The sequence below is a fragment of the Mustela nivalis genome (assembly GCF_964662115.1).
Source record: "Mustela nivalis genome assembly, chromosome: X".
NCBI classification, from domain to species: Eukaryota; Metazoa; Chordata; class Mammalia; order Carnivora; family Mustelidae; genus Mustela; species Mustela nivalis.
In genome coordinates this window covers 21,037,247-21,062,263 of record NC_139040.1, presented here as the reverse complement: position 1 = coordinate 21,062,263, position 25,017 = coordinate 21,037,247, and the positions used below count along the sequence as shown (strand labels likewise).

Sequence of the window (25,017 nt, the reverse complement as noted above, 5' to 3'; positions counted from 1 at the left end):
GAACACAGGGAGCAACCTCTTTGACCTCAGCCGCAGCAATTTCTTCCTAGGAACATCACCAAAGACAAGAGAAGCAAGGACAAAAATGAACTATTGGGACTTTATCAAGATCAAAAGCTTTTACACAGCAACGGAAACAGTTAACAAAATCAAAAGACAACTGACAGAATGGGAGAAGATATTTACAAATGACATATCAAACAAAGGGCTAGTATCCAAAATCTATAAAGAGCTTAGCAAACTCAACACCCAAAGAACAAATAATCCAATCAAGAAATGTGCAGAGGACATGAACAGACATTTCTGCAAAGAAGACATCCAGATGGCCAACAGACACATGAAAAAGTGCTCCATATCACTCGGCATCAGGGAAATACAAATCAAAACCACAATGAGATATCACCTCACACCAGTCAGAATGGCTAAAATTAACAAGTCAGGAAATGACAGATGCTGGCGAGGTTGCAGAGAAAGGGGAACCCTCCTACACTGTTGGTGGGAATGCAAGCTGGTGCAACCACTCTGGAAAACAGCATGGAGATTCCTCAAAAATATAGAGCTATCCTATGACCCAGCAATTGCACTACAGGGTATTTACCCTAAAGATACAAACGTAGTGATCTGAAGGGGCACATACACCTGAATGTTTATAGCAGCAATGTCCACAATAGCCAAACTATGGAAAGAAACTAGATGTCCATCAACAGACAAATGGATAAAGAAGATGTGATATGTATGTGTGTGTGTGTGTGTGTGTGTGTGTGTGTGTATAGGAATACTATGCAACCATCAAAAGAAATGAAATTTTGCCATTTGCGATGATGTGGATAGAACTAGAGGGTATTATGCTTAGCGAAATAAGTCAATTGGAGAAAGACAACTATCATATGATCTCCCTGATATGAGGAAGTGGAGATGCAATGTGGGGGGTTTAGGGGGTAGGAAAAGAATAAATGAAACAAGATGGGATCGGGAGGGAGACAAACCATAAGAGACTCTTAATCTCACAAAACAAACTGAGGGTGGCCGGGGGGAGGGGGTAGGGAGAGGGTGGTGTGGTTATGGACATTGGGGAGGGTATGTGCTATGGTGAGTGCTGTGAAATGTGTAAACCTGGTGATTCACAGACCTGTATCCCTGGGGTTAATAATACATTATAAGTTTATAAAAAAATTTTTAATTATTTAAAAAAATTGTCAACACAATGCAAACCCCACATCAAAAATATTTAACATTTACATTTTAAGCATATTTCAAAAAGAGAGGTTTCACAAAGTTTTTATAAGCCTTACTTCCCCAGTCCCCTTCCACTAAATATGGCCCCTTCTCAGACACAATAGGTATATGACCAAGGGGTGGTGGTGGAGGAAAGATCACAGGAGATAGTATAAATTAGTTGGTGTTGCAACTTTGAATTTTTGCCTTTGGTTGTCTCCGATAACATCTTTTCCCATGTCTTTTTCTCAACCATTGATTTTCAAACTAGGTCATGACAAGACTCCTTTTTGTAACTCATGCCAAACCTAAAAATTCCTAAATTCTTGATGTTTATGTACCATATAGAAGAATCAAATTCTTCTCTTTTCCCACCTTCACCCTCATTTACAGAGAAGACATAACTGGGTCCAAGCCATAGGTGTGTGAATGATGCCATAAATAGATGGCCATCCAAAGCCTTTCTGACTTCCTGATAATCAGGATCTTGGCAGAGAATGGTTTCTGCAAAAGGTTTCTGCACCCTTATCCTAGTTCATTGTTATCCTAATATTAGACTTTTCTATGAATATTATTATGATTCATAACAATAGCATTATTAATATTATTATGACCATTAGGTAGTGGTGGCCTTTGGAGAGATTACTCCTAGGCTTTTACTTTCTAACTTATCAGTAAATGAATGGTGGATATTATAGGGAAAGGATGAAAGGGCACTGGTACAGGCTTTCTATTATCTATCAAATAGAACCCAGTGTGGTACCTGACCAAAAATAAAATGTGGTGCCCTGAATTCCATGCATCTCATCAGGCATCTTGTACTTCAAAAGTAAATGCCAACTGAAGTTCTGAGCCAGCATTTACATTATCCATTTCAAGAGCATGTGATGTCAGCAGCCAGGTCTACCTTGTAACTCTCACTGTTGCTACACTTCAGACACTCACTAAAATATCCATAAATGTCATGGATGTTCATATGCAAGCCACCATGTTGTGAGATGGCTAAGGGTTGCTTTGTTAGCTGTGATTCTCCAATATGGCTTTCCTTTCTATGCTTTTAGCATATAGACAAATAAAAGTAACACTCAATTCCATCTGTACCACCACTTGTTCCCCAATACAGGAAGCAGTTGATTGAGGCTTAAATCTCTAGCTTTGGCAACCCTCTGTGTACTCCCAACTACCATAATCCCCAATTACTCATGGGTTCAGCTACCCAGGAAAGAGAAACACATGAAGGAACCTCCTCTTGGAGGCTTTCCCTGTGTTAGGATCTCCATGAACCCATGACCACAGATGAATACAGAACTGGTGTTTTTGTTTTTGTTTTTGTTTTTGTTTTCCCAAGGCCCGGAGAGAGACAGTTGCATCCATCAGGAACCTAGAAGCTATTAATCTCAGGACTTTCCTTTCATCCTGAAGAATGTCCCTTCACTGGTTCCTGTTATTAATGTATAGATCTGATTCAAAGCACACTGCTTCCATGCCAAGATTTCATTTTTGGATTTCTTTATCTTTTCCAGCCTGTTCTGTGCCTCACATCAGATGGTCTGGTATGGAGGGAGGCAAGGTAGGAAATAAAGGCTTCAGAGAGAGGGAAGAATGAATAAAGAAAGAATAAACGTTATTTTTGTAGCTAGAGCTTGCCTTATGATACATAGGGAGCTCCCTCTAGCTTGCGCCAAGATACAAAGTTTCAAACAGTATTCATCCTTTTGATTTTACTTCAATTCTACAAAGATGTATGGGTCTTCTACTTAAAGTGCGGTACTGTTCTGGGGCACCTGGGTGGCTTAGTCAGTTAGTGACTCTTGATTTCAGCTGAGGTCATGATCTAGGGGTCATGAGATTGAGCTCCATATCAGGCTCTGCACTCAGAGGGGAATCTGGTAGAGATTCTATCTCCTCTGCCTCTGCCCTTCCCCTGCCTACACTTGGCCTCTCTCTCTCTTGTTCTCACAAAACTATCTCTCTCTCTCTCAAATAAATAATAAATCTTTAAAAAAAGTGAAGTACTATTCTAAACTACATGGGATATGGTTCCCAGGCTTTAAGAAAATTGTGGTACAGGGGAGAAATGAGAAATAGACAAAACTAACTAGAAAATACAAGAAAATGTAATGGCTGCTATAGCAGTAAACACAAAGATACAAAAGATATGGGAGCATAGACATCTCATGGAAGAGCACAAGGAGTCTCCCTTAAGTTTCCAGAGCATTGTTAAGTGGCAGAGTGTTAAGAAGCATGAGAGGGAGCACAAGTACAGTACTTCTATACCACCTTTTGAACTCCTCCCTCAAATTGTAAGGCCTTTAAACATGTGGAATGTGGTTTCTAGCCTAGCTTTTACATGTGAGCAGAGTAGGCACTCATGTCTATCATATGATTTGAGGAGCGAAGAGTACCTCCTTGCCACAAAATCCATCCCTGCTAGGAAACTAAGATGAAGTAGCCCACCTGGATATTTATCTTCCTGATGCCTTTTTCAAGCTCCTATATTCCTCCAGAAGAAGTGAAATGGATTTTTAAAAATTACTTCCCACAATGCCAGGAGCATCCTGGTGAAACCTGATAGCACCAGGCACCTGGGGTGGAACTGAGAAGGAGGCATGGGGGGAATGGACATGATAATCAGCATCACTCAGGACAGACTCTACCAAATCACTTCTGTAGGGACAGACTCTACCAAATCACCTCTGTAGAGAGCTGGTTAAGTGGGGACCTTAGTTTTTACTCCTGACTCTGTCACTTAATCTTAGGCAAGTTATTTAACCTTTCTGGATATCTATTTCCTCACCTATGCAATAGGGATAATGATGCCTAATTCACAAGGTCATTGCAGGGCTTAAATGAGGTAACACCTGTATAATGCTGGAAGATAGTGTGTGCTCAGTAAATACACCACATTTCTATTTACAGCTGGTCCTGACAGCCAAGAGATATGTTAATGATGATAAATATTTATTGCTGTGCACTTTGTTGGGACTCCACCATAAAGAAAAGGGCAGTAAAGGGGAGATATACAAGATTGTCTATTAGAGCATAGACATTGCTTTTAAAAACTTCTGGAGGAGAATTCTAGTAGAAGGCTGGGCCAGTGGGGCATAGAGAAACCTGAATGGGAGTAGTTGGAGTGTATCTTACAAGAGGAGGCCACAGGGGAGTAGTCAGAGCTGATTCGGGGACTGATAAGGCATGCTCCCTTCCTTTGGGTGTTTGTCAGAGAGACTGATGATGAAGTTTTCAGGAGTGGGTCATACAATTAACAGGAATCAAAGGGAGATCATTGTATATATATAGAGAGAGAGAGGAGGAGAGGGGAGCAGAGATTACAGAAATGGAGGCTGTGGTTACAGGCTCTAGTGATCATTTCAAGACTTGCATCCAGATAGAAAAAAATGGAAAGGCAGGGGAGAATGAGAGGGTATGGAATGTTATATTTGTTCATACATCTGTCTTCCTTACTGTCTCCTTTAACTGCCCCTTCCTTTTTTTTTTCTTTGTTATAATGCTTTCAGTTAGTGGGGACAGCAGTACTAATGTCTTTATATAGAGGTTTCATACAACCTCACAACTCTGAATTCCCAAGTGAGAGAACTTGAGGTGACAGAATCTGTATGATGGCCACCATAAAATTCAAACCAAAAAGTTACAACTAGAAGCTTCAGGCAAGAGAAAGTCCTCTGAAGCAAACAAACAAAATTCCACAAGGGTGGATATAGAAAGTGAACTGATCTGGAATGGTTAGGAAAAACAGAACAGCTCCTCTGGGGCAAAGCCTCAGTGTGCAGGCTCTGGGACACTTCCAAGGCTAATGGGCTCCAGCTTCTATTCTACCAAGTCCCTCAAAAACTCCTCTATCAACTTCCTTTCTCTTTCCTCCTTGGAGTTGTGTGTCCTGGTTAGTCAGTGTTGCTGTGTTAGATCATGAAGCTTCATGCCCCAAACCTCTCAACCAGATGAGATTTTGTGATGGACACCAATAGGAAAGCCTAGGCCAAAAGTGTGCATAGGGTAACTGTAAGCATCTAACCAAGAATGGTACAGAAGAGCCATACTGTGTCAGGTTCTCTGGAGAAATGGCATTCCAATCTAAGGGAAGAAGGCAAGACTAGCATTTCTGCAATAAAGTATAATAATGTCTCTGGATGAAACATTAATTTTCTGGCTCTGGAGAGGATCTTTTGGTCTCAGGAGAGAATCTAATGAGTACAAACCTTACATGAATTATAGAAACATGTCTCCTATTTTCTAAGGCAATAGAATATAAAAAATTTGCTCCATTACCTGGCTTCTCTCTCTCCTCGGTACCTACCACTTTATGTCCATAGTCTCTCTAATAGTTGAAGATTACACTTTACAATATAGGGAATACAAGCCATCAGCTATTCAATTTCTAGAATATTCTCTGTCCATGCATGTCACAAAGATCTCGTGTGTTTTCCTAAACTATTTTGAAACATTATTTTATCAAGATAAAATGCTCATCACTTAGTGGTGCTGTAGCCTAATTTTTACTTGTTTTTGTAAAAACAAGGAAAGCATCATAGTCCACCTGGAAAGAAGCAGGGAGGAGACAGGCAATGAGACAGAAAAAAAAAAAAAACAAACAGAAAGAGTAGGGATAGAATGTGGTGAAAAGGATGAAATAGGGAAAAAAGAGATTTATTTAGGAGATAAGCTTTAGCAGATCCATGTACTGAGTTCCCTAAGCCAGCAGGGTCAATTTAGAATTGATCTAGGAGACAGAAAGTTTTAATGCATTCTATATGTGGTTCTGCTCCCCACCAGCACACTATATTTTGATGATTGTTCTTTTGGCACGTGACTAGAAAATACATAACTGTGAAGGCAGAAAGCATTGTACATATTAAACAGTGGTTGGTGTAACACATATTTAGTGTAGCTTACAGTGATCTGCATTTGCTCCATTTCAACCCACTGGACTGCTAGATAATGGGAATTGGAGCCTGAATGTCTAGTCTGGGGCAGAATATACCCCCTGGAATGTTTTTTTCTGAATCTCTATTTATCAAGCTCCCTGACTGATGTAAAAATCAATACAGCAGAGATGGAATCAACGTTTTTTTTCTTCCAAAGAAAAATACTTTTTCCAGGTAGTTCATCCTCTAGGCTGCAGACAAAACAGAATTTTTAAGTCTAAGCATTAATTAGAGAGATAAAGAAATGTATCTCCCTTTGTTCAGAAGGAGAATTCTATTGAGCCTTTGACAATGAGACTGCTTAAGGGACAGACCAAGATGCTATTTCCTCACAGAGCTTCTGTAGAAGAAAGATAAAGAGCTCATTCATGAAGGACTCTGGCTTTCTGCCACCCTCTTGCTGCTTCCTCTGGACTCCAGTAGGAAGTAGAGTCCTAAAAGTAAATAAAAGGTCCACAAAGGACAAGATGAAGACTGTGACTTGAAGTCACAAACCAGAATACTCCTTTGGGGTACCTAATTGCCTCAGAAAGTCTTTGTGAGTTTTTGTTCCCATTTTAGGCCCTGCTGCATCAGTTGACAGATTACAGTGAGCACACAAAAAGACAGGCCACTCAAGAACCCAGCCAATATAGGTATCTCATAGGTACAGAAGGCTCCTCGAAGTCATACTACTAGTTTATCAGGGGCCGCAGGGTGTGTGTGGGGGGGTAGGAAATGGTTGTTCCTTTTTACCCATTCACAGTTTGCTTTAAAAAGTATCCTTGGGGTGCCTGGGTGGCTGAGTCAGTTAAGTATCTGACTCTTGATCTCAGCTCAAGTCTTGATCTCAGGGTCATGAGTTCAAGGCATTTAGGCCCGGCATGGAGCCTACTTTAAAAAAATTAAGAAAAATTAAATTAAAAATAAAAAGTATCATTGGTAACAGAGGAGAAGCTGTAAATAGCAGCACCCTCAAGACCACTGGGGATTGAATGCAGGGTTTGAGGAGAATCATATACCTCCTGACAGTGTGCCCAGTGCCTACTCCATTCAGTTCCCTGACTGCAATACCATGCCCTTTTCCTGATAGGAGTGGCCAGTCCACTCTACTATAGTTCCTGCTTCCTTTAGGCCATTCTCACACCTCTTATTGGATCCCACCAGCCAAAACCTTGGCTTTTTTTTTCTTTTCTGTTTGGATTTAAGAAAAGTGTTTAATTGAGGCATAATATATATTTAAGATAATACACAAATTTTAAGTGTCCAGCAGAATGAATTTTCACAAGCTAAATGCATCCATGTAACTGATACCCAGACTAAAAACTAAAACACTAGCATCCCAAAAGCTCCAGTTCCCTTCTAATCACTGTCATCCAAGGATAACAACTATGCTGACTTCTCCCAGCATAGATTAACTTCTTGTGTTTTGTGGTTTACATAAATATAAATTGAATCCTAGAGCATGTACTTGTGTCTAGTTTATTTGCTCACTATTTTGAGGTTTTAGAGGTTTTATATGGGTCAGATGTAGTTTTATTCAGATGGGTCAGATATAGTTTTAGAATGTTTATTCTCATTTCTGTTAATTGTATATTTACCCAAAGTAATATTAATTTATCCTTTCCACCACTGAGGGGAATTGGGTAGTTTCCCTATTTTTAGCTGTCACAAGTAAAGTTGCAGTAACATTCTAGCACAAGTGTTTTTGAGGAACATATATATGTTCTCATGGACTTTAGCTTTCCCATCTCTGCCAAGCTCAAAGCTCTCTGCCTAATTCCAAATCTTACTAGATAGCAGCCAATAGGACTGATTAATCATTGTGATTTTTTTTAATTTTTTATTTTTTTATAAACATGTATTTTTATCCCCAGGGGTACAGGTCTGTGAATCGCCAGGTTTACACACTTCACAGCACTCACCAAAGCATATGCCCTCCCCAATGTCCATAACCCCACCCCCCCTCTCCCAACCCCCCTCCCCCCAGCAACCCTCAGTTTGTTTTGTAAGATTAAGAGTCACTTATGGTTTGTCTCCTTCCCAATCCCATCTTGTTTCATTGATTCTTCTAATGCCAAGTATAGTAAATAGAGCTTAGAATGGCCCCCATGTTCACACCCTGTGTAATCATCTCCCACTGAGTGTAAGCAAGACTCATAATTTGCTTCTCAATAAGAGAAAATGGCAAAAGTGATGGGCTGTCACTTCTATGATTAGATTGCATTATATTTATACACATACATGCATTGTGTGTGTGTGTGTGTGTAAAATATATATATATATATATATATATAGTTTTGGCTGTAGATATAATTATATAGGAATAGGGATGGGATGTCACTCCTGTGATCACAAGTGCATGCACACACACACACCCATGTTATAAAAAGGCTAATAGAAAAGGCTACCTGGAAAGGAACTACAAATGGCCTCCAGTTGCTGAAAGTGGCCTGTGGTCCAGAGCCATTAAGAAAACAAACTTGAGTTAAATAGCTGCAAGATAATGTCTACCAACAAACTGAATGATCTAGGAGAAATGGATTTTTTCCCAATCAGGATTTCAGTTGCAATACAGTTGGCTGACACCTTGATTACAGCTTTGTAAGAAACTGTACAGAAGACCTACTTAAGCCATGCCCAAACTTCAGACCTACAGAAACTGAGATAACAAATTTGTACTGTTTTAACTCACTAACTCTGTGGTAATTTGTGACATGGTGTATTAATTTTCTATTGCTGCTATAGGACCTCACCACAAACTTAGTACCTTCAAACAACACATGTTTATTATCTCACAGTTCTGGAGGTCAAAAGTCCTAGAATCAAGGTGTTGGCAGGGATGTTTCCTTCTGGAGGCTTTAGGGGAGAACCAGTTTCATTCCCTTTTCCAATTTCTAGAGGCCACATATATTCCTTGGCTCATGACCCGTTCTTCTGTCTTCAACATTTTGTTGTCTCTCTGACCCCTATTTTTTTCTTTATTTTATTTTATTTTATTTTTACCATCCTTCCCTCTCTCTGACCTTCCCAACTTCATTTTATCAGGAACCTTAAGATATCACTGAGCATACCCAGATAACCCAGAATTATTTCCTTATCTTGAGATCATTAATTTAATCACAGCTTCAAAGTCCCTTTTGCCATGTAAGGTAACATATTCATAGGTTCTGAAGATTAAGATGTGGGCATCTTTGGGAGGCCATTATTCTGCCAACCACTTGCTGTAGTAGAAAACCAATGCACTAAGTATCATGGGAACCACTCTGTTCCTAATTGCTCTTCATCTCATTACATCAAATAATAGGGCTATGGGGAATGTCTAAGCAACAACAAGTCCTCCTCCAAAGCCTGTTTCCTCTGAAAGTTTATGTATTATTTCAATAAATCATTTAACACCTTCTGTAAATTCATTCTGGAGAATCATTAACTAAAGAGAAATTTATACTTTAATGGGAAAAAAAGTATCTCTCTTTTCATGAGGTGGGGATTAGTATTTACATGGAAACACTCTTAAGAAACTTCTCTTTTTATAAGCCAATGCTTTTTGAGCTACTCAAGATAGAGGGGTATGTTGACTGTTCTGAATCTTAACATACATCAACCTAAATGTATCAATTAAAACTATGTTTGGCTATAAGATAGAGCCCAAATCTGAAGTTCATTTCTCTATTACATGAAAGTCTGGAGGTAGGCAATCTAAAACTTGCAATTGTAGCTGTGGTCCACTAGGTATTCAAGGACTTCACATTTTAATTTTATCTTCCTTATATGAATTTCTTTGTTCTCCATTGTCAGTGTCATAACAAAATGTCATCATATTCAATCTGGATTAGTACAAAAACCTGTAGGAGGTTAGCAGAGACCTTATTTCCTATTTCTTTTGTCCTATTCCACAACATATGATACACCCAAAATGTTATCCATACTAGTCACCTGGGTGAATTTTTACAAATTCTTCCACTACACTGCTCAGAAATATCTTTCCATGTTTGGATCTGATGAAGAGTTCCCTAATGGGCCATATCAGAAAGAACCATTGCAGACCAAGTGTTCTAACAGGAGGTAAAGTTCCAAGATGCCACAATGTACCCACTTCTTATTTCTTCTCTTATAAACATCCAGTGCTTGTTTCTTTGTTCCATTAAGGTAATAATGTCTGGACTCCACTAAACAAGAGTTCAAAATTTTCCCTCTCCTCCAAAGAAAAGTCTATGACCACATACCTGAAGGTCATTATCCCTGAAACCAAACCATGATTTTATATGTGCAACAAGAATTATTTACTCCTCCTCCTCAGAAGCCTAATTCTGAGACAGGCATATCCTTCTTACCACCAGCAAGGGTCAGGAAAATTAAAAATTATGCCAGATGGAAATTTGGATCTAAACAAAGAAATAAAGTATACTGGAAATGGCATTTATATGGGTAAATATATGGGTTTTTCTTATTTTTAAAATCTCTTCAAAACCTAATAGACTAAACAAAATAACAAGGTAGTGTGTGGTTTATAACATATACAAAAGTAAAACATGGGGAAGGAAGCAAGATGGTGGAGGAGTAGGAGACTGAAATATCATTAGGCCCCAGGGGTTCAGGTAGATAGTTATCAAATCACTCTGAACACCTACAAACTCAACAGGAAATAGAAGAGAAGAAGAGAAGCAATTCTAAGAAAAGAAAATCAACCACTTTCTGAAAGGTAGGACATGCAGAGAAGTGAATCCGAAGTGATGGGAAGATAGACCATGGGGGAAGGGGCTGGCTCCTGACAAGTGAGAGAGCAGAGGAACACAAAATCAGAACTTTTAGAACTCTTCTCCACTAAGGTACATCGTTCCAGAGGATAAGCGGGGGTGGAAACCTCATGGGGACAGTGTGGTCTCAGGACCCAGAGGGTCACAGAAAGACCAGGGGTGTCTGAGTGTGGCAGAGCTGCCAGGTATTGGAGTAGGGAAGCTGACTACAGACACAAAGCTGAGGAGTGTGCTTTCAGCTCTGGGTGACCTTAAACTATGATCCAAGACAGAGTTGGACCACTGCTCTTCGAGCAGGAACCCCACAGGTGGCAGATCCAGAGAGAACCCCTCCTTCCTCCCTCCTCCTCCAGGAGAAGCAGTGTAGGAGCACGCAGCAGGAATCTGCTGGGTTTAGGGATTCGAAACAGGTATGTGCACCAGAGATAGAAACACTCAGTCACAGCCCAGGTGAGCACAGAGTGCAGCTGGAAATCAAGAGACAGGAGGGATTGATTGCTTTTCTCTGAGGCATGGGGCCCCAAGCTATCAGCTCCTACTGGGCTGAAAATTGGGAGGCCACCATTTTCATTCCCATCCTCTAAAGCTCCACAGAAAGCATTCAAAGAACAAAAGCTATTGAAAATGAACCCCAGCAGATTACTTAGCCTGGCCCCTGGCAAGAGCAGTGAAATTCCGCCTCAGGCAAAAACATTTGATACTCACTGCAATAGGACCCTCCTGCAGAAGATCAGCAAGAACATCCAGCCAAGACAAAGCTCACCAATCAATAAGAGCTGTGGAACTCTGGAGCTGGGGAAAGCAACATAGAATTAATGGCTTCTTTCCCATGATCCTTTAGTCTTTCAAAGTTAATTTTTTTTAATTTTATTTTATTCTTATTCTGTTTTTTAAACTTTTCCTCTTTCCCTTTGTAATATTTTTAAACTATTTTATCTTATCAATACATTTTTCATTTAATTTAAATCTTTTTAAATTTTCAATGTTATAGACATTATAAACTTCATTGTATTTAACCTTATTTTTTTGTATACATATAGGTTTTTCTTTCTTTACAATTTTGGGATAGGATTTCTTCTAACAGATCAAGATATACCCTAAATCTAGCACATGGCTTTGTTCTAGTCTCCAACCTGATCATATTCTCTCCTCTTTTTTTTTCTTTCTCCAACCAACTTATCTTATCAATTCCTTTTTAGAATCCTTTTTAATTTTCATCTTTACAGTCATATTCCATTCCTTCACTGTCTTGACCCTAATTTTTGTAAATATATGTTTTCCTTTCTTTAAAATTTTGTGAGGTAGTTTCTTCTAAGAGACCAGAATACACCCAAAATCAAGTGGGTGGCTCTGTTCTATTCACCAGCCATATCTATCTATCTATCTATCTATATATTCACCAGATATATATATATATATATAATGTTTTATAAAATGTTTCCCCCTTTCTTCTTCCAGTTTCTGTCTCTTCTGATTTGGTTAGTGTATATTTTTCTGGGGTCTTTACCACCCTTTTATTATTTTGTTCTCTCATCCATCTATTCTTATCTGGATAAAATGACAATGTGGAAAACTCATCACAAAAAAAGAACAAGAGGCAATACTGACAGCTAGGGACCTAATTAATACAGACATTAGTATCAAGTCACAACTAGAGTTCAGAATGATGATTATCAAGGTACTACCTGTGCTGGAAGAATGAGGAATTAAAGAATCCCTTTCTGAAGAAATAAAATCCCTTTCTGGAGAAATAAAAGAACTAAAATCTAACCCAGTTGAAATTAAAAAAAAAACTATTAATGAGTTTCAATCAAAAGTGGAGGCACTTAATCCTAGAATAAATGAGACAGAAATGAATTAGTGATATAGAAGACCAAATGATGGAGAATAAAGAAGCTGACCAAAAGAGAGACAAACAAATATTGGACCAGAAGGGAAGAATTCAAAAGATAAGTGATATCATAAGATGAAACAATATTAGAATAACTATGATCCCAGAAGAAGAAGAAAGAGAGAGAGAGGGGCAGAAGGAATATAGGAGAAAATTATAGTAGAGAATTACCCTAATATGGAAAAGATAACAAGCATCAAAATCCAACACGCAGAAAGAACATTCCTCAAAATCAATAAAGATAGGTCTACCCCATCATCTAATGGTAAAACTTATAAGTCTTAGTGACAAAGAGAAAATCCTGAAAGCAGCTTGGGAAAGAGGTTTGTAGCATACAATGGTAGAAATATTAGATTGGCAGCAGACTTATCCACAGAGACCAGGCAAGCCAGAAAGGACTGGCATGATATATTCAGAGCACCAAATGAGAAAACTATACAGCCAAGAATACTATATCCAGCTAGGCTGCCACTGAAAATTGAAGGGGAGATCAAAAGCTTCCAGGACAAACAAAAATTAAAGAATTTGCAAACACTAAACCAACCCTACAGGAAATATTGAAAGGGCTCCTCTAAGCAAAGAGAAAGCCTAAAAGTGATGGACTAGAAAGGAACAGAGACAATATACAGTAACAGTCACCTTACAGGCAATATACTGGCACTAAATTCATATCATTCAATAATTACCCTGCATGGAAATAGACTAAATGACCCAATCAAAAGACACAGGGTATCAGAATTCATTACACACACACACACACACACACACACAAGACCAATAATATGCTGTCTACAAGAAACTCATTTTAGACCCAAATACACTTCCAGATTGAAAGTAAGGGGGTGGAAAACAATTTACCATGCTAATGGACATCAAAAGAGAGCTGAGGTGGCAATCCGTATATCAAATAAATTACATTTTAAGCCAAAGACTATAATAGGAGAAAAGGAAGGACACTATCTCATACTCAAAGGGTTGGTCCAATAAGAAGATCTAACAATTTTAAATATCTATGCCCCTAACATAGGAGCATCCAATTATGGAAACCAAGTAACAAAAACAAAGAAACACATCGACAATAATACAATAACAGTAGAGGACTTTAACACCCCCCTCACTGAAATGGAAAGATCATCCAAGCAAAAGATCAACAAGGAAATACAGGCCTTAAATAACACACTGGACCAGATGGACATCACAGATATATTCAGAACATTCCCTCCCAAAGCAACAGAATACACATTCTTCTCGAAGGCACATGGAACATTCTCCAGAATAGATCACATTCTGGGTCATAAATCAGGTCTCAACTCATACCAAAAGATTGGGATCATGCCCTGCATCTTTTCAGACCACAGTGCTCTGAAACTAGAACTCAATCAAAAGAGGAATGTTTGAAAGAACTCAAATACATGGAGGCTAAAGAGCATCCTACTCATGAATTAGTGGGTCAACCAGGAAATTAAAGAATTGAAAAAATTCATGGAACTGAATGAAAATGAAAACAACAACTGTTCAAAATCTTTGGGACACAGCAAAGGTGGTCCTGAGAGAAAAGTATATAGTGATCTAAGCCTTAGTCAAGAAAGAAGAAAGGTCTCAAGTACACAACCTAACCATACACCTAAAGGAGCTGGAGAAAGAACAGCAATGAAAGCCTAAACCCAACAAGAGAAAAGAAATAATAAGAGTGGAGATCAAAGAAATAGGAACCAAAAGAACACTAGAACAAATCCACAAAAAACTAGAAGCTTGTTCTTTGACAGAAATAATAAGACTGATAAATCCCTGGCCAGACTTATCAAAAAGAAAAGAGAAAAGACCCAAATTAATAAAATCCTGAATGAAAGAGGAAAGATCACAACTGATACCAAAGAAATACAATTTTAAGAACATAATACGAGCAGCTATACGCCAACAAATTTGACAATCTGGATAAAATGGATGCATTCCTAGGGCCATATAAACTACCAAAACGGAACCAGAAAGAAATAGTAAAGCTGAAAAGACCCATAACCAGTAAGAAGACTGATGCAGTCATCAAAAATCTCCAAACAAACAAGAGCCAAGAGCCCGATGGTTTCCCAGGGGAATTCTACCAAACATTTAAAGAAGAACTAATTCCTGTTCTTCTGAAATTGTTCCAAAAAATAGAAATGGAAGGAAAATTTCCAAACCCATTTTATGAGGCTAGCATTACCCTGATACCAAAACCAGACAAAGATCCCATCAAAAAGGAGAATTACAGACCATTATCCTTGATGAACATGGACACAAAACTTCTCACCAAAATACTAGCCAACAGGATCCAACAGTACTTTAAAAGCATTATTCACCACGACTAAGTGGGATTTTTTTCCTGGGCTGCAAGTTGGGTTCAACATCTGCAAATCAATCAATGATACAATACATTAATGAAAGAGAGAACAAGAACCATAGGATACTCTCAGTAGAAGCTGAAAAAGCATTTGACAAATACACCATTCTTTCTTGATCAAAACTCTTCAAAGTGAAGGGACAGAGGGCACATACCTCAATATCATCAAAGCCATCTATGAAACACCCATAGAGAGTATCATTCTCAATGTGGAAAATCTGACAGCTTTTCCCCTAAGGTCAGGAACACAGCAGAGATAGCCACTATCACCACTGCTATTCAACATAGCACTAGAAGACCCACCCTTGGCAATCACACAACAAAAAGAAATAAAAGGCATCCAAATTGGCAATGAAGAAGTCAAACTGTGACTCTATGAAGTAACATGATACTTTATGTGGAAAAGCCAAAAAGTTCTACTCTAAAACTGCCAAAACTCATACCAGAATTCAGTAAAATGTCAGGATATAAAATCAATGCACAGAAATCAGTGACATTTCTATAAACAAACAACAAGACAGAAGAAGGATAAATTAAGAGTTGATCCCATTTACAATTGCACTTGAAATTATAAGATACCTAGGAATAAACTTAACCAAAGAGGCAAAGAATCTATACTCAGAAAACTATAAAGTACTCATGAAAGAAATTGAGGAAGACACAAAGAAATGGAAAAACTTCCCATGCTCTTGGATTGGAAGAACAAATATTGTGAAATGTCTATACTACCTAAAGCAATCTACACATTTAATGCAATCCCTATCAAAATACCAGCATTTTTTATCAAAGAAATGGAACAAATAATCCTAAAATATATATGGAACCAGAAAAGACCTCGAATAGCCAAAGGAATATTGAAAAAGAAAGCCAAAGTTGGCGGCATCACAATTCCAGACTTCAAGCTCTATTACAAAGCTGTCATCATCAAGACAGTATGGTACTGGCACAAAAACAGACACATAGATCAATGGAACAGAATAGAGAGCCCAGAAATGGACCCCTAACTCTATAGTCGACTAATCTTTCACAAAGTAGGAAAGAATGTACAGTGGAAAAAAGTCTCTTCAACAAATGGTGTTTGAAAAATTGGACAAGCACATGCAGAAGAATGGAATTGGACCATTTCCTTATACCACACACGAAAACAGATTCAAAAGGGATGAAAAACCTCAGTGTGAGAAAGGAATCCATCAAAATCCTTGAGGAGAACATGGGCAGCAACCTCTTCGAACTCAACCTCAGTAAATTCTTCCTAGAAATATCACCAAAAGCAAGGGAAACAAGGGCAAAAATTAACTACTGGGACTTCATCAAGATCAAAAGCTTTTGCACAGCAAAGGAAACAATTAAAAAACCAAAAGACAACTGACGGAATGGGAGAAGATATTTACAAATGACATATCAGATAAAGGGATAGTATCCAAAATCTATAAAGAACTTAAACTCAACACCCAAGGAACACATAATGCACTCAAGAAATGGGCAGAAGACATAAACAGACATTTCTGCAAACAAGACATCCAATGGTCAATAGACACGTGAAAAACTACTCCACATCACTTGGCATCACGGAAATACAAATCAAAACAACAATGAGATACCACCTCACACCAGTCAGAATGGCTAAAATTAACAAGTCAGGAAATGACAGATGCTGGCGAGGATGCGGAGAAAGGGGAACCCTCCTACACTGTTGGTGGGAATGCAAGCTGGTACAACCACTCTGGAAAACATCATGGAGGTTCCTTAAAAAGTTAAAAATATAGCTACCTTATGACCCAGCAATCACACTACTGGGTATTTACCCTAAAGACAGAAATATAGTGATCTCAAGTGGCACGTGCACCTGAATGCTTATAGCAGCAATGTCCGCAATAGCCAAACTGTGGAAAGAACCTAGATGTCCATCAACAGATGCATGGATAAAGAAGAAGTGATATATATACACAGTGGAATACTATGCAGCCATCAAAAGAAATGAAATCTTGCCATTTGCATCTACATGAATAAAACTAGAGGGTATTATGGTTAGCAAAATAAGTCAATCAGAGAAAGATGATTATCATATGACCTCTGTGGTTGAGGAATTTGAGAGGCAGAGGGGAGGGTTGTGGGAAGTAGAGAAGGAAAAAATGAAACAAGATGGGATTGGGAGAGAGACAGCGCATAAGAGAAAATTAATCTCACAAAATAAACTGAGGGTTTCTGGGATAGCATGCCTGGGTTATGTACATTGGGGAGGGTATGTGCTATGGTGACTGATGTGAAATATGTAAGCCTGACGATACACAGACCTGTACCCCTGGGGCAAATAATACATCATATGTTAATAAAAATAAATAAGTGCATACATACATACAAAATAAATGAGTGAATGAATGAATGAAAAAATAGGTAATAACCACACAAACGTTTCCCTTGGGGTGGTAATACAGTATATACCTTTTCTATTACAAATGAAGTTATAATAAAATATGATAAAAAAATGAAAAGCATCTATAGCTATATACAGAAGAATGAAACTTGACCACTCTCTTACACCATACACAAAGATCAACTCAAAATGGATGAAAGACCTCAGTATCAGACAGAAATCCATCAAAATCCTAGAGGAGAACATAGGTGGTAACCTCTCTGACATAGGCCACAGCAATTTCTTTCAGGACACATCTCCAATGACAAGGGAAACAAAAGCAGAAATGAACTTTTGGGTTTTCTTCAAAATAAAGTGTTTCTGCACAGCAAAGGAAACAGTCAACACAACAAAGAGGAAACCCACAGAATGAGAGAAGATATTTGCAAATGACATTAAGATAAACGACTGGTATCCAAGATCTATAAAGATCTTCTCAAACTCAAAAACTCAACCCCCCCCCAAAAAAAAACAAATAATCAAGTCAAAAAATGGGCAGAAGACATGAACAGACACTTCCACAAAGATGACATACAAATGGCTAACACACACATGAAAAAATGTTCAACATCATTAGCCATCAGGAATTCAAATTAACACCACATTGTGATATCTCCTTACACCAGTTACAATGACAAAGATTATCAAGACAGGAAACAACAAATATTGGAGAGGTAGTAGAGAAAAGAGAACCCTCTTTCACTGTTGGTGGGAATGCAAGTTGGTACAGCCACTTTGGAAAACAGTGTGGAAGTTCCTCAAAAACTTAAAAATATAACTACCCTATGACCCAGCAATTGCACTACTAGGTATTTACCCCAAAGTTACAGATGTAGTGAAAAGAAAGATCACCTGCACACAAATATTTACAGTAGCAAAATCCACAATAGCCAAACTGTGGAAGGAGCCGAGATGCCCTTCAACAGAGAATGGCTAAAGAAGATGTGGTCCATATACACAATGGAATATTACTTAGCCATCAGAAAGGATGAATACCCACCATTTACATCAATGTTGATGAAACTGGAGATTATCCTAAGTGAAATAAATCAAGCAGAGAAAGACAATTATCATATGGTTTCACTTATATGTGGGACATAAAGAAGAGCATGGAGGACTTAGGACAAGGAAGGGAAAAATGAAGGGGGGTGAGAATCAGTAGGGGAGATGAACCATGAAAGACTATGGACTCCAGGAAACAAACTGAGGATTGAGGGAGAGAGGTGAGGGGAATGGGTTAACCCAGTGATTGGTATTAAGGAGGGCACATACTGCATGGAGCTCTGGGTGTTATATGCAAACAATGAATCATGGAACACTACATCAAAAACAAATTATGTACTATATGGTGACAAACACAATATAATAAATAAAAAGAAAAAAGTAAAATGTATGCCAATAAAAGTACAAATGTAAGAATGGGAGAAATAGAAATTAAAATATTGAAAAGTTCTCATACCCTATATGAAGTGATATAACATAACTTGAAGGTACACTGTGATTAAAGATATTTGCTATAAATTCAAAAGTAACCTGAGGTGCCTGGGTGGCTCAGTCGCTTAAAGCCTGTGCCTTCAGCTCAAGTCATGATCCTGGGGTCCTGGGATCAAGCCCCGCATCAGGCTCTCTGCTCAGCAGGGAGCCTGCTTCCTCCCCTCTCTCTGCTTGCCTCTCAGCCTACTTGTGATCTCTGTCTGTCAAATGAATAAATAAAATATTTAAAAAAAAAAGTAACCACCAAGAGGAAAAAAAAGAGTTAAAGCTAGTAAGTTGGGTAGCACCAAGGGAAAGAAAAACAGAATTATAAAAATATTTAATTTAATATTTATAATATTTATAAATATTTAATATTTATAAATATAAATATTATAATATAAATATTTAAATGTCTAATCCAATATAAGGTAGAAAAAGAGGAAAGGGGAACAGAGAACAGATGGACAAATAGAAAACAAATAGCAAGATGATAAAATTGAACCTAATCATATCATTGGTCACATTATATGTAAATGGTCTAAATACCTAAATCTAAAGGCCAAGATCATCAGATAGAATAGAAAAGCAAGACCCAACACTACATGATGCCTATCAGAAACACATAAATATATGCCTATGTTTAGATAAATATAGGTAGGTTAAAAGTAAAAGGATAGAAAGCATATATCACATCAACATTAATCAAAAGAAAGTTGACTATCAAGATTACTATCAGGAAAATTAGATTTTGGAATATTATCAGGAATAAAGAAACTATTTCATAATGATAAAAGGGTCAATTCATCAAGATGAAATAGCAACCCTAAACATTTATGCCCCTAATAACAGTGTGGAAGTTCCTCAAAAACTTAAAAATATAACTACCCTATGACCCAGCAATTGCACTACTAGGTATTTACCCCAAAGTTACAGATGAAACAAAGAAAAAACTGCAAGGAAAAACAGATAAATTCACAATTATAGTTGGAGATTTCAACATTTCTCTCTCAACAACTGATAAAATGAATTAACTAGGCAGAAAATCATGATATAAAATATTTTAAGAACACTGCCAAACAATTTTACCTAATTGATTCTTTTAAAGCACTCCACTCAATGGCAGAATACAAACTATTTTTAGGTACACATAGAACATTACCAAGACAACCATATTATGGACCATAAAACAAGTCTTGATGAATTCAAAAGATTCAAGTCATAAAAATTATATTCTTTGTTCACAATGGAATTAAATTATAAATAAGCAACAGAAAGTATCTGGAAAACTCCCTAATATCTGGAAAGTAAATACTACACTCCTATATAACCCATGGGTCAAAGAAGAATTCAAAAGGGAAATCAGAAAGTATTTTTAAGCAAATGAAAATACAACCTAACCATGGTTGGGGTTACCACCAAAGTAGTACTTAAAGGGAAATATATAACACTAAATGCCTATTTTAGAAGAAAGATCTCAAATAAATGACCTCAGCTTTTACCTTAAGAAGCCAGAAGAGGAGCACATAAAACCCAAAACAAGGAAAAGAAAGAAAAAACAATCAGAACAGGGAGGACAGGGCAGGAGGAATTACAAAGGGACATAAGTAAACTTTTGGAAGTATTGAATATGCTCATCATCTTGATTGTGGTAATGGTTTCACAGTTATATAAATATACCACAATTTATCAAATAGTACACTTTAAATTGCACAGTCTTATTATGTATGTCAAGTATACCTCAATAAAGCAGTTTTTTCATGTAATCCAGATAGTATAGTAAATGTTCTCTTTGTTTCCAGTTGGCAGTTTAAGTACCTATCCAATTCCTTGAGCCTCTTCTCTGCTGAAGAATGAGCCACCACAAAAGAGAAAATGAAAATGGAGGTGACTATTTGCCAAATAGATATAATAAAACCTGACCCTGATAACTTCACAGGGTTCTGTGGAGATCAGAGTGATAAGAAACAGAGCTCATTATAAACTTAGAAATTGTTATAAAAATATAAAGGGATTATCTCTCTAGTTTCAGGTTTCCTGGTAAAGTGAATAATAGGACTAACCACAGCCAAATTGAGAAGTGGATAAACTTTATCTTTGATTCTGTCTCTTGGCCCTGATGCCATCTTGCTTTGTGACACCTAAAGCTAGAGAAGGCCTAAACACAACCTCATCCTGCAGCTCTTTCTCCTCTTTCCTCTGCTAAATCTCTGTCAAGCTTTCTGTATCCCCTGGCTATTTCGCTCCAACTAAATGACAGTAAATGCTAAATAAGCAATTCAGATAAATGACTTTCTTAATAGCTATTTACTATTACATTGTCTTTGACTCTTAGTGGTTTACTATGCCTTAACACTGGTTAAATACTAATTTCAACAAAATCCTTCATTGACTGACTTTTATTAGGGGATGGCATTTGGAGGTAGATGGCCCCTTACTCAGTTTATCCTTTCAGAAACTGAACACTTCTTAGAAATCCCTTCTGTTGAGTTTACAGTGCTGCAGTTTTTCTGCTCTAGTTATTTTATTATAAGCTAGGGATCTATTACATGAGTATTCCTAGAACTCCTATAAATTTCTTCCCTCTCCTCCCACATATGTGTGCACACCTTTAAAAATAGTAATAATACAAAGCTGCTCTGATCAGTAACAGCATTGCAGTGTACAATTTCATCCCTTGTATATCATTTCAGGATTATAATTAAATCGTTAAAATGCATTGCTAATTTGTAAATCTGTTCTCATTAGCATAAGTGTACTCCATAATTACTAAACACTCAGTGAATGCTTGCGACTTTAACAGGCTTTTGGACTAGTAAGCCTGTGTGAATGCCACTCTACACATGGTAACCTAGGAGCTTCTGGAAGAACTTTCTCCAATTTTGTTCCATATGTCAGGCAGTTAGCATTGGTTTTACTTTTTTTAGAATAGGTAAAAGGTTCGTAGAGGTCACTACAAGACTTCCAGCAAGCTCTCTTAACCAGTTTTGTTTTTGTTTTTGTTTTATGTAGCTAGTCTGAGACAGTCTAGCTCTATCTTTTGAAATAAAGTAGAAAATAAAGAGTTATTGATAGGATCAGTCTGCTGGAGTTTTTCTGAGAAAATCACAAGAAGAGAATCTAGTCAGTTAGCAAGTTTACTTGCCTAAATGCCCTTGAAACATTTTCTTACCCAAATATTTTTGAGATGTTGCAGTTACTACCTCACTGCATTGAGAGTGGATATTTTTCTTGTTTTAATTCATTAACTTTCAGCTTATCATTGTTGTTCTGGTGCAATGTATATTGAAATGTATACTATTACAATGTAATAGTAAATAGCTATTAAGAAAGTCATTTATCTGAATGACTGCAGGATGTTGCTATACTTAAGCATCAAGGATTTTTTTAGAGACATGCAATGTACCATGCACTGATTACTTCCATTGCCAAGTAGATGACCACATTCTCACCAAGCGAGCCATGGCTCATTTCTCTGCTGTGTTACTGTGCACTGCACATTCTTTAATGGGGCCATAATATATCTTCCTCTACCACAGGATTTGATTACAAATGCCTACTTCACTCTACCATGGGGACACAGTCTGCCAGCCTCCCCAGCCCTGATCACAAAGCCGAAAGAAAAGGTTTGTAGCAGGAAGAAAATTTTCTCCCTGTCTACCATTTGTCATCTCCTAGAGTGGTAATTTTCTGTCTTCTTTCTAGGCCCATGATCTGACAGTGGACTTTGGGAGGGTTTAGGCAGCGGGAGTCCCCACTAGTTGAAAACAGCTCACCCACCTTGTTCCTCAAGGTTACTAGATGAGTGGGGTGAGATTTGAAAACTTGTTTTTCTTTTAAAAACTCTCCAGGAGCTGGGGAATCCTCTTTCTCTTTTTCCAACAACATTTTCAAAGAGAAAATATTAAAATGGAGGAGATAAATGGTCTTTTAGAGTAATGAGATGTTAAATAAAACTACTAAATCTAGAAGCAAGTAATCTTCCTAGTTTGCTTCCTCCATTTTTGTATCTAATGAACTCTTTCTAACATTGTTCTTACAGGATCTTCAGGGCCCATATACAAATTAGGTTTGCACTGTCCTCCAAAGATGTGATCCTTTCCTACAGTATGACTAACACTGTATTTTTTTTTTTAATTATTAACTTAGAAGGTGGGGGTGGATTCTCCCTGGCACTTTCCTCTTTCCCTTCCCTTCATTCAGAATGCAAGAAGTTGCTCTGTGCTTACTATCTCAGAAGAGGCATGTGGCAGAGTAGAAAACAACTAGCTGGCCTTTAAGTTCCCAAACCTGAAGCCCTTAGGAGAAGAGGATTTTCTGGTAAAGATAAAATGTCAAAGCCCCACCTATGAAGAAAGATATTATCCAACAGCTGGGGGAACTAAGAATCTGAGAGAGGGGTCTCTCTACCCCCACTTTCTGACCTTGCCTGCAGGGCAACAGCAAGATGACAGAGAATGAGATCTGTTGTTCTTCAAGACAGAAGAGTCCAGAGACCCTAACTTTCAGGGTTTATCCCAAGGAGATAGCAAGACCCCACAGAAGAAAAGGCAATACAGACCCCCCAGTGAAATGTGAAGATGGAGAAGAGGATGCAGGGTGAGTGCATTCTTAGCAAAACCTTATCTTTTCTACTCATCTTCCCTTTGCTTCCTGAGAATCTTCTATATCAAGTCCTTTTCAGCTCAGAAAGGCTTTGCCATTTTCAGGTAGGAATCTAGCATGCCAGTATACTTTTGTTGTGAATATTTCCCATTAGAACCTCAAAAAATTGGGGTATATTCATCTCTAGACTAGATGGACTCCTACGCATGCTCCTCTGTCCAAGGGACAAGAAAAGATAAGTACCCCAATTTCCTGACTGGAAGTGCTGAAAAGAGCTACAGGATGAACTGACTCATTAAGATGAGATTTAAATAAAACTACTAATGTAGACAAAGTCTCATCTTAATGAGTCAGTTCATCCTTAATCACTTTTTTTAAATAAAATACTCATTTTTGAATCTTGTTTTTGTAAACACGTATAATTTATGTAGGAATTTAGTACTGAATGCCTTCTGTGTATATTTTAAAGATGTGTTTTCCAGTAATTACTATATTTCATTTTTATATACTATGGCTGTATTTTCTAATATTTTAAATTGGCTTTTAGAAGTTTGAATTTGTATAACATTAAGGTACATATTCAAGAGCCTCTAAGAAACTAAAATTCTTCAGTACAACTATGTACAATTAAATAAGGATATTGGTAATATATACAAAGTAAAATTTGAATTGTGAGCCATGAATCAAAAGAGGGTTTAGGGCAAAACCTTCAGAACCTTAGAGTAGTGTTTTTGTTAATTATATGAAATTCTTTTTTTTTTTAATTTTTTATTTTTTATAAACATATATTTTTATCCCCAGGGGTACAGGTCTGTGAATCACCAGGTTTACACACTTCACAGCACTCACCAAAGCACATACCCTCCCCAATGTCCATAATCCCACCCTCTTCTCCCAAACCCCCTCCCCCCAGCAATGAAATTCTTTTTTAAAAAAATATTTTATTTATATATTTATTTGACAGAGAGAGACAGAAAGAGAGGGAACACAGGCAGGGAGACTGGGAGAGGGAGAAGCAAGTTCCCCGCTGGGCAGGGAGCAGATTCAGGACTTGATCCCAGGACCCTGGGATCATGACCTGAGCTGAAGGCAGCTGCTTAACAACTGAGCCACACAGGTTCCCCAATCATATGAAATTCTAATATTCTAGATCATCTTGATCCTCAATAGAAAGTTAAAGATAACGAATGTTACTGCATTAAAATAATACTAATTGGAAAAATAATTTTATAAACTACAGACTTTGGTTAACAATACATTGCATGATACATGTAATTATTAAGGATATGTTGCAAAAGAGAAGAGTATGTAGCTCGGAAAAGAGAGCAAAAAATTAAGCAGTTTTACGATAAGAACAGAATTCA

General features: G+C 37.7%; 1 long non-coding RNA gene across 1 annotated transcript in view; it reads right to left on the bottom strand.

Moving 5' to 3' along the window:
* The window catches only part of LOC309856298, a 323,654-nt gene that overhangs the window by 277,560 nt on the left and 21,077 nt on the right, over window positions 1–25,017 (bottom strand). Inside the window, exon 2 of the long non-coding RNA XR_014307146.1 lies at window positions 11,600–11,686. This is a non-coding gene — a long non-coding RNA (uncharacterized lncRNA). The remainder of the gene's footprint in view (window positions 1–11,599; window positions 11,687–25,017) is intronic.